We start from the raw sequence: 11,959 nt of genomic DNA on the forward strand, positions 1-11,959 counted from the left end.
TTCAATATTACCCCCTTTTGAAATGTTACTATTTTTTAATATTGTTTTTAAAAAGATCGGTAAATTTCCTGAATGTTGCACGCTTAAACATTGTAAATCGGAATTTTATTCCAAGTTTTTGTCTCCCCTCCCCCCTCCATCATCCTTTCAAGTTTTCCCAAAAAATCAAGGGATCAAAAATAAAATAAAATTTTCATAAAACTTCATAATTTCAATGGGAATTTAAGTGCAATCCGCTGAAATCAATTTTAAAAGCATTCTTCTGTGTTTAGAATCATTTTTTAATATGTTTTGGTTGTTTTAAAAAATCTTTTGAATTTTTGATGTTTATTACCGCAAAACGTTTCTTTTTTATAAAATTTTAGTTTCCGACAAAACTTTTTTTTAAAACGAATGATTACAAAACAACTGAACTAGTGTAAAATGCATTTTAAAACACTTTTTCGATGCAAATGTGGAAACTGTGGCTTGCTGTTATTTTTTTCTTCGAATGATCGAAATCTCAGTGATTTGCCCTTTTTTGTTAAAAATAGGATATGACTACATTATTTTACGGTGAAAAGTCAATTAAGAAAAACAGACGCTCAAATGACTTGGTGGGTTGAGAGCCCTTGAGTTGGATATTAGTATAGATTGTTCTTTGCTTGGAAAAATGAAATTGAAAATTATTCAGTAGTAGTTTCTTAGAAAATTATGGATCCTGATACCGGATATTATTGAGTCCTGTTCTTGGATATAAGTGAATAACGGTGTGTTCTTGAGCAATATGGTAATGAGTCTTGATTTGGACAGTAGGATAAAAGACAATACTTTTGTAGTTGTTGGACTTAAGAGTTCTGTTATTGGACAAAAAAGTAAAGGGTTTTACTATGCTTTAGAGTCCTGCTTTTGGTAAAGTTAAACGATTTTACGTATCCTTAGTTTTTGAACTATATCTCTGCTATTTCCAAGTTTTAGGGAACTTTCTTTTTCATCTCAGCAACATTAAACTAGTAGTAAAAACACAAAAGTCGATTCTAGAAGCCAGTTATTCCACCAGTTGTGTTTTCCAAAGAGAGCAACAAAACGCGAAACCAAATTTTCCCCGACTGCAGCCTAATTGAGTGCGGTATGTGGCCTCTATTTGTCCTGGACAGGAAATTGACCTGCGATAGGATTGCGCCACCTCCTAGACACTGTTTCAGTACACTGATGGAAAAAATTTCCGATCCGGAAATATTAAATTGAAAAAAAAAATTTGAAGAAAAAATATTTGTTTTTTAATAATATGAAAATTGTAGGTAAACTTTTCCAAGTTCACTCCAGGTGCGTTTTATAAATCTGGAGTTTTTTTTTAATAGGTCCAATAAACCAAATTTCCAGTTTTTGCTTTTTGGGTGTTTTTGAAACCGCCTTGAGTCAGGGGTGTTAAAAAACACCCAAAAAGCAAAAACTAAAAATTTGGTTTATTGGACCTTTTAAAAAAAATCCAGAAATGTTTATCGAAATGAAATTAACAAAAGGGGTTCACGCGCGCCTGTTTGTCGATACCAGCGATGCCAACAAGTGTGTGTGTGTGTGTGTGCGTGTGGGTTTGTGTGCCGTTTTCCACGGAAGGTAATGAAATCGCCCGAAAGTACACGATCGTTGAGCGACTTCCACGAGAGGCCGGCCTTTGCGTGACGAGTTTCGTGCGCGCATGATGAGAAACGTTTAAATTATGCCATTTCCGGTGCTCGTTATCACAGGGAAACATGCCGGCACCGGGGCTGTGAGTAGTTCGTCAGGTCGTTAGCAGGCGGAATATGAGTGGGTTGAGAGGGCAATTTATATTGGTGGTTGTTTTTGAAACACTTTTTCAAATTTTAACAAATAAAAAAAAACAAACTCCAGTTACTGTTTGATGGATTTTCTAACAACCTCGTTAGGAACAGAAAATCATAAAACATTATTTCCAACTACGGTTTTGTTTGTTAGATAATTGACCACATCGACCACAAAACTTGACCCCCTCTCCACACAACAAAACCGGAATCGTTCGTGCAGATAAACGGGAATCGCTAATAGGCTTAATTATGTTTTATGTAAACCCAGGTACCCAAATATTATCTTAACGATTGGGTTCGAGCTCGAAAGCTGACCAACCCGAGATAGCACGCTTCAGCGTTTCGTGCCGAGCGATAGTAAAGTTGTGAAACAAACTGTAAATTGTTCTGCCAAAGCAGAATTCCCCCACGATGACCACATCAGGTGCATGCAATCCGGAACGACCGCACCGACTTGGACTTGGCGATTGATGGCGTGCGAAATCGTTGCTCACGGTACAGTAACAGTAGCTCTGGGAGTGGTTCTATGTTTGCCCCATTTTGATAGGTTGCCTTCCGGTTAATCGGGATCACTGCAGGTCGGGGGGAGTCAATCGCAGAAACATGCAACAATTATTTGTTTTCTATGGTTAGCAATCAGCGCGAGGATTGAGATGTTGTTCGATTGTGCAATCTTACTTTGCGATACAAGCTTTGTTGAAGATTTCTTATAAACAATAAAAGTTTGAGAGTAAAATTGATGTTGTGGAATTCTCTAAGAAATCGGTCTTTTTTTAATAATAATTTTTGTTTTTTTTTTTTTTTAATACGGTTGAAACTTTTTTGGTGCCTTCGGTATGCCCAAAGAAGCCATTTTGCATCATTAGTTTGTCCATATAATTTTCCCTACAAATTTGGCAGCTGTCCATACAAAACTGATGTATGAAATTTCAATTCAAAAATCTGATTCTTTTAAAGGATTTTTGCCTTCCTCACTGAGGTAAGGCTATAATCCTGCTCTAGAAATGAACTTTGTATAAAAACGTCGTAGACCCACCTTCATGTATACATATCGACTCAGAATCGAAAACTGAACAAATGTCTGTGTGTATGTATGTGTGTATGTGTGTGTGTATGTGTGTGTGTATGTGTGTGTGTATGTATGTATGTGACCAACAAACTAGCTCGTGTTTCTCGGCACTGGCTGAACCGATTTGACCCGAACCTGTTGCATTCGACTTGGTTTAGGGTCCCATAGATCGAGTTTTATACAGATTGAAGTTTCGATAAGTAGTTCAAAAGTTATGTATAAAAATGTGTTTTCACATATATCCGGATCACACTTAAATGTATGTAAACTATGTCCGGATCCACCATCCGACCCATCGTTGGTTAGGTTATCAAAAGACCTTTCCAACGAGTCCAAAACATTGAAGATCTGGCAACCCTGTCTCGAGATATGGCCATTTAAGTGATATTTATGTACTTTTTGGAAGCCGGATCTCACTTAAATGTATGTAAACTATGTCCGGATCCACCATCCGACCCATCGTTGGTTAGGTTATCAAAAGACCTTTCCAACGAGTCCAAAACATTGAAGATCTGGCAACCCTGTCTCGAGATATGGCCATTTAAGTGATATTGATATACTTTTTGGAAGCCGGATCTCACTTAAATGTATGTAAACTTTGTCCGGATCCACCATCCAACCCATCGTTGGATAGGTTATCAAAGGACCTTTCCAATGAGTCTAAAACATTGAAGATCTGGCAACCCTGTCTCGAAATATGTCCACTTAAATGATTTTCATGTACTTTTTTGAAGCCGGATCTCACTTAAATGTATGTAAACTTTGTCCGGATCCACCATCCAACCCATCGTTGGATAGGTTATCAAAGGACCTTTCCAATGAGTCTAAAACACTGAAGATCTGGCAACCCTGTCTCGAAATATGTCCACTTAAGTGATATTCATGTACTTTCTGGAAGCCGGATCTCACTTAAATGTATGTAAACTATGTCCGGATCCACCATCCGACCCATCGTTGATTAGGTTATCAAAAGACCTTTCCAACGAGTCCAAAACATTGAAGATCTGGCAACCCTGTCTTGAGATATGTTCACTTAAGTGACATTTATGTACTTTTTTGAAGCCGGATCTCACTTAAATGTATGTAAACTGTATTCGGATTCACCATCCGACCCATTGTTGGATAGGTTATCAAAAGACCTTTCCAACGAGTCCAAAACATTGAAGATATGGCAACCCTGAATCGAGATATGGTCACTTAAGTGATATTTATGTACTTTTTTATTCCGGATCTAAAAAATAGATGAAATTTGTGTACAACCCCATCAAATCAGCCATTGTTGGTAATGAGTGAGAAAGGCTCCAACCACATAGGTGGATTAAGTTAGTTTTTTTGATCGATTTGGTGTCTTAGGCATAGTCATAACTATGGATAAAGACTGCACTGAAAAAAATTATACACGGTAATTTTTTTGAAGATTTTCAATTTCTTTTTTTTGCCACTAAAACTTGATTTGCAAAAATCTCTATTTTTTCTATTTTAATCAAAGAGACTTTTATGTAAAATTACACGCCCGATTTGATGGCGTACTCAGAATTCCGAAAAAACGTATTTTTCATCGAAAAAAACACATTTTTTTTAAATTCTCCCATTTTCCGTTACTCGACTGTAAAAATTTTTGGAACATGTCATTTTATGGGAAATTTAATGTACTTTTCGAATCTACATTGACCCAGAAGGGTCATTTTTTCATCCATAACAAAATTTTTCATTTTAAAATTTCGTGTTTTTTCTAACTATGCAGGGTCATTTTTTAGAGTGTAACAATGTTCTACAAAGTTGTAGAGCAGACAATTACAAAATAAATGATATGAGGGGTTTGCTTACAAACATCACGAGTTATCGCGATTTTACGAAAAAAAGTTTTGAAAAAGTTGGTCGTCATCGATCATGGCCGTTCATGGTCACCCGCGACAGACACGGACGACGAAACAAAGAGAAACGCAAAAAGTAACTTTTTCAAAACTTTTTTTTTTCGTAAAATCGCGATAACTCGTGATGTTTATAAGCAAACCCCTTATGTCTATACATCATTTTTTTTGTAATTGTCTGCTCTACAACTTTGTAAAAACATTGTTACACTCTAAAAAATAACGCTGCAAAGTTAAAAAACACACAAAATTTTAAAATTAAAAATTTTGTTTTAAATGAAAATATGACCCTTCTGGGTCAGTGTAGATTCGAAAAGTACATTAAATTTCCCATAAAATGACATGTTTCAACATTTTTTACAGTCGAGTAACGGAAAATGAGAGAGGTTTTAAAACTTTTTTAGTGTTTTTTTCGATGAAAAATACGTTTTTTCGGAATTCTGAGTACGTCATCAAATCGGGCGTCTAATTTTACATAAATGTCTCTTTGGCACCAAATTTCTATCTCATCACCGTTTCAGGCTGCAAATTATTGAAAAACACCTCTTTTTTCGCATGTTCAAAAATGGAAGGGGTCGTACCACCCCTCCGTCATGATATATCAAAAAACAGACCTCGGATTCGTGATCAGGGACAAAAGTTACTCCTTACACGGATAGAAATCCTGTCCGGGAAATCGACAACATTGTTCTCGATTCGTTCTGAAAATCGTTTCAGAATGTTGTCGACCAGTCGTCCGGTAACATTTGCATCAAAATCGAGAACAATGTTGTTGATTTTGAGTCGTCACGGTTGGTGACGTCTGGCAAAATAGAAAGCACGCAGCCATCCCGAACGATTTATTCGTTTTTTGAATTGACCGTTGGATTTGGTTTTTGAATTGACCGTTGGATATTTCTTTTGGTTCAGTAAAACAGTTGATTAGATTTTCTAATCTAATCTAATCTAATCTAATCTAACACAAACGCAGCCAGTCCGATGAAAGCATGCTGGAAAGTCTTGTGATTAGATTACGCCCCAAGCACTTTTCTTGTCATTATTAATAATTGCAGTACATCCGAGATCACCCGAAAATGTAATGCAAAAATTAAAGCGGCCAGCCCTACTGCGTTGTGTTTACCGCAGAGAGGATTCTGAGAACGGATCACATTTCACAGAATCTACAGGGGAGGAAGGATGCGTGGACATACCGTACCAAACGCTCCGATTTATAGTTGCATGTGGAGTGTGTGTGAAGTGTAATAATATATAATTTACAATTCATACAGTTTATCATTTGTCATATAAAAATTTACCTTCGGTTCTTGCTGAAATATTAAAAATTGTATAAAAATTAAATAAGGTAGGATGGATCATAAAAGTATAGAACCAGGGTAATAAAGGACAGCGAATGACCAAGAAGGTTAAAGCTGCCAGAAATAAATGAATTAACAACAACCACAGGGTAATAAAGATTATTTTAAACTAAAAGAGCGCAAAGAAGAATTTTTGATGAGAAAAATAGGGGGGGGGGGGGGGAGGGGTTAAAGAAAGAAAAAGAAGAGGAAAAAGAAATTAAGAATGATTTTTTCTGAAAAGGATGCATTGCACTGCTGACTTCCATCAGTAAAACTTTTGGAACATATTCATAGACTTGCCCCTTGTGCTCTTCCTTTGCATGGCCAACACTATCGTTTAGGTTCAAATCTTAAAGCAAAAACACTGTTTGTGAACAGCTAAATCTCCGAATTGGCTCGCTATATAATTTTAAACTAACAGCCTTTGATTGCTGTTGACAAAAACATCTCTTTTTTTCCTTCACTGGCACACTGTTATAAAGTCTGCAGCTTTATGTAAAGTCTGTATATACTCATTGTTCCCTTATGAAATAATACCCTCCCTGTCAAACACGAACAGCAGAATCCATCTCTTGGCATTCATGAACCGCCACCACTACATAAGCAATCAAGCCAAAGCCTGCTTGGCGGCAGGAGCACGATCGAAAGCGGCGAGCACACACACACAAGCAAGCAGCCTGTGCTCCGTCCATCGCTGCTGCTTCCTCTAACTGCAACTGCGTCCCCATTGCACCTGACCAGATTTTGGGAACCTGAATCTTCCCCCTGGAGCTAGGACAACTGGGTGCCAAACTCCACGTAAACACTCCGATACGTTGGGCTTTCTCAATCTCTTCCGCCAACCACATCACACTAACACAATCGCAAATCACTGCATAGACACGAGGCTGAAGCTAGTTCCGACTCAAAAACCTCGACGAAAAATCGGATTCCAGACCGCATCAAGCCGAAAACCGGTGACACCCCGTCCGTAACACAGCTGTCGGTAAGCTCAGGGTCAATTATGCACAACTTTCGGGGAAAATCGTAAAAAATAACACTCAAAACACGCGCACGAAAAAACCGAACCGCACTCGACCAGAAGCAAACCGCGACCCAGTAAAACAGTTGATTAGATTTTTTTTATTTATTGAGGCAAAAAATACATCATTAATTAAAAAACTAATCTTTGTGTGTGTGTGTGTGTGTGTGTGTGTGTGTGTGTGTGTGTGTGTGTGTGTGTGAGAGAGTGTGAGAATATTGATTGTAAACATGGAATACACGAAATCTATGTTTTCGACAAACATGAAATAAGGAAATCCTGTAGGTATTATGCCTTGAAGTTAATAAGCAATTTGGAATTTCCAACCCTGGGCCATCCCCATCTAGGGACATGTGAATATACGAAATTGGAATATTACATAAAAAACCTGCCCATATGGGACAACGAATTAGACTCCACAAACGTCCAACCCTGCCCCAGCACACTAAGTTCCAAAATCTAGAATTCCAAAATGTCCATACACTTCCAAACGTCCAAACTGCCAAAGTTCCAAATAATGATTCCACTTTACCAAACTGCCAAACTTCCATAAGTTCCAAATTCACCAAACTGCCAAACTTCCAAAGTTCCAAATCTCCAAACTTCCAAATATTGCAAAAATTTCCACATGTCCAAATTCAAAAGTTCCAAATCTCCACAGTTCCAAATTCCCAAATGTTCCAAATTTCCAAACTTCCAAATTTCCAAATTTCCAAAATTTCCACTTTCCAAACTTCAAAATTTCCAAATTTCCAAATTTCCAATTTTCCCAAATTTCAAACTTTCCAACCTCCCAAATTTCCAAATCCTCCAAATCTCCACACTTCCAAATTTCCAAACGTCCAACCTTCCAAACTTTCAAATCTCCAAACCTCCAAACTTCCAAATTCCCAAATTTCCAATCCTCCAAACTTCAATTTTCCAAACCTCCAAAAATATCCAAATTTTCAACTTTCCAAAACTTCCAAACTCCAAACTCCAAACTCCAAACTCCAAACTCCAAACTCCAAACTCCAAACTCCAAACTCGAAACTCCTAACTACAAACTCCAAACACCTAACTCCAAACACCAAACTCCAAACTCCAAACTCCAAACTCCTAACTCTAAACTTCAAATTCCAAACTCCAAATTCCAAACTCCAAACTCCTAGCTACAATCTCCAAACTCCAAACTCCAAACTTCAAACTCCAAACTCCAAACTCCAAACTCCAAACTCCAAACTCCAAACTCCAAACTCCAAACTCCAAACTCCAAACTCCAAACTCCAAACTCCAAACTCCAAAACTCCAAATTCCAAATTCCAAAACTCCAAACTTCCAAAACTCCAAATTCCAAACTCCAAAACTCCAAACTCCAAATTCCAAACTCCAAAATTCCAAACTCCAAACTCCAAAACTCCAAATCTCCAAACTTCCAAACTCCAAACTCCAAATTCCAAATTCCAAATCTCCAAAATCCAAACTCCAAATTCCAAACTCCAAACTCCAAAATCCAAATCCAAACTTCCAAAACTCCAAACTCCAAACTTCCAAAACTCCAAACTCCAAACTTCCAAACTCCAAACTTCCAAAACTCCAAACTTCCAAACTCCTAACTCCAAACTCCAAACTCCAAACTCCAAACTCCAAACTCCAAACTCCAAACTCCAAACTCCAAACTCGAAACTCGAAACTCGTAACTCGTAACTCGTAACTCCAAACTCCAAACTCCAAACTCCAAACTCCAAACTCCAAACTCCAAACTCCAAACTCCAAACTCCAAACTCCAAACTCCAAACTCCAAACTCCAAACTCCAAACTCCAAACTCCAAACTCCAAACTCCAAACTCCAAACTCCAAACTCCAAACTCCAAACTCCAAACTCCAAACTCAAAACTCAAAACTCCAAACTCCAAACTCAAAACTCCAAACTCCAAAACTCCAAACTCCAAACTCCAAACTCCAAACTCCAAACTCCAAACTCCAAACTCCAAACTCCAAACTCCAAACTCCAAACTCCAAACTCCAAACTCCAAACTCCAAACTCCAAAATCAAATCCAAAACTCCAAACTCCAAACTCCAAACTCCAAACTCCAAACTCCAAACTCCAAACTCCAAACTCCAAACTCCAAACTCCAAACTCCAAACTCCAAACTCCAAACTCCAAACTCCAAACTCCAAACTCCAAACTCCAAACTCCAAACTCCAAACTCCAAACTCCAAACTCCAAAACTCCAAAACTCAAAACTCCAAAACTCCAAAACTCCAAAATCCAAACTCCAAAACTCCAAAACTCCAAAACTCCAAAACTCCAAAACTCCAAAACTCCAAAACTCCAAAACTCCAAAACTCCAAAACTCAAAACTCCAAAACTCCAAAACTCCAAAACTCCAAAACTCCAAAACTCCAAAACTCCAAAACTCCAAAACTCCAAAACTCCAAAACTCCAAAACTCCAAAACTCCAAAACTCCAAAACTCCAAAACTCCAAAACTCCAAAACTCCAAAACTCCAAAACTCCAAAACTCCAAAACTCCAAAACTCCAAAACTCCAAAACTCAAAACTCCAAAACTCCAAAACTCCAAAACTCCAAAACTCCAAAACTCCAAAACTCCAAAACTCCAAAACTCCAAAACTCCAAAACTCCAAAACTCCAAAACTCCAAAACTCCAAAACTCCAAAACTCCAAAACTCCAAAACTCCAAACTCCAAAACTCCAAAACTCCAAAACTCCAAAACTCCAAAACTCCAAAACTCCAAAACTCCAAAACTCCAAAACTCCAAAACTCCAAAACTCCAAAACTCCAAAACTCCAAAACTCCAAAACTCCAAAACTCCAAAACTCCAAACTCCAAAACTCCAAAACTCCAAAACTCCAAAACTCCAAAACTCCAAAACTCCAAAACTCCAAAACTCCAAAACTCCAAAACTCCAAAAACTCCAAAACTCCAAAACTCCAAAACTCCAAAACTCCAAACTCCAAAACTCCAAAACTCCAAAACTCCAAAACTCCAAAACTCCAAAACTCCAAAACTCCAAAACTCCAAAACTCCAAAACTCCAAAACTCCAAAACTCCAAAACTCCAAAACTCCAAAACTCAAAACTCCAAAACTCCAAAACTCCAAAACTCCAAAACTCCAAAACTCCAAAACTCCAAAACTCCAAAAACTCCAAAACTCCAAAACTCCAAAACTCCAAAACTCCAAAACTCCAAAACTCCAAAACTCCAAAACTCCAAAACTCCAAAAACTCCAAAACTCCAAAACTCCAAAACTCCAAAACTCCAAAACTCCAAAACTCCAAACTCCAAAATCCAAAACTCCAAAACTCCAAAACTCCAAAACTCCAAAACTCCAAAACTCCAAAACTCCAAAACTCCAAAACTCCAAAACTCAAAACTCCAAAACTCCAAAACTCCAAAACTCCAAAAACTCCAAAACTCCAAAACTCCAAAACTCCAAAACTCCAAAACTCCAAAACTCCAAAACTCCAAAACTCCAAAACTCCAAAACTCCAAAACTCCAAAACTCCAAAACTCAAAACTCCAAAACTCCAAAACTCACAAAACTCCAAAACTCCAAACCCAAAACTCCAAAACTCCAAAACTCCAAAACTCCAAAACTCCAAAACTCCAAAACTCCAAAACTCCAAAACTCCAAAACTCCAAAACTCCAAAACTCCAAAACTCCAAAACTCCAAAACTCAAAACTCCAAAACTCCAAAACTCCAAAACTCCAAAAACTCCAAAACTCCAAAACTCCAAAACTCCAAAACTCCAAAACTCCAAAACTCCAAAACTCCAAAACTCCAAAACTCCAAAACTCCAAAACTCCAAAAACTCCAAAACTCCAAAACTCCAAAACTCCAAAACTCCAAAACTCCAAAACTCCAAAAACTCCAAAACTCCAAAACTCCAAAACTCCAAAACTCCAAAAACTCCAAAACTCCAAAACTCCAAAACTCCAAAACTCCAAAACTCCAAAACTCCAAAACTCCAAAACTCCAAAACTCCAAAACTCCAAAACTCCAAAACTCCAAAAACTCCAAAACTCCAAAACTCCAAAACTCCAAAACTCCAAAACTCCAAAACTCCAAAACTCCAAAACTCCAAAACTCCAAAACTCCAAAACTCCAAAACTCCAAAACTCCAAAAACTCCAAAACTCCAAAACTCCAAAACTCCAAAACTCCAAAACTCCAAAACTCCAAAACTCCAAAACTCCAAAACTCCAAAAACTCCAAAACTCCAAAACTCCAAAACTCCAAAACTCCAAAACTCCAAAACTCCAAAACTCCAAAACTCCAAAACTCCAAAACTCCAAAACTCCAAAACTCCAAAACTCCAAAACTCCAAAACTCCAAAACTCCAAAACTCCAAAACTCCAAAACTCCAAAACTCCAAAAACTCCAAAACTCCAAAACTCCAAAACTCTCAAAACTCCAAAACTCCAAAACTCCAAAACTCCAAAACTCCAAAACTCCAAAACTCCAAAACTCCAAAACTCCAAAAACTCCAAAACTCCAAAACTCCAAAACTCCAAAACTCCAAAAACTCCAAAACTCCAAAACCAAAACTCCAAAACTCCAAAACTCCAAAACTCCAAAACTCCAAAACTCCAAAACTCCAAAACTCCAAAACTCCAAAAACTCCAAAACTCCAAAACTCCAAAACTCCAAAACTCCAAAACTCCAAAACTCCAAAACTCCAAACAAACTCCAAAACTCCAAAACTCCAAAACTCCAAAACTCCAAAACTCCAAAAACTCCAAAACTCCAAAACTCCAAAACTCCAAAACTCCAAAACTCCAAAACTCCAAAACTCCAAAACTCCAAAACTCCAAAACTCCAAAACTCCAAAACTCCAAAACTCCAAAAC

Source organism: Culex pipiens, chromosome 3 (assembly GCF_016801865.2).
Source record: "Culex pipiens pallens isolate TS chromosome 3, TS_CPP_V2, whole genome shotgun sequence".
In the NCBI taxonomy this organism is placed as follows: domain Eukaryota; kingdom Metazoa; phylum Arthropoda; class Insecta; order Diptera; family Culicidae; genus Culex; species Culex pipiens.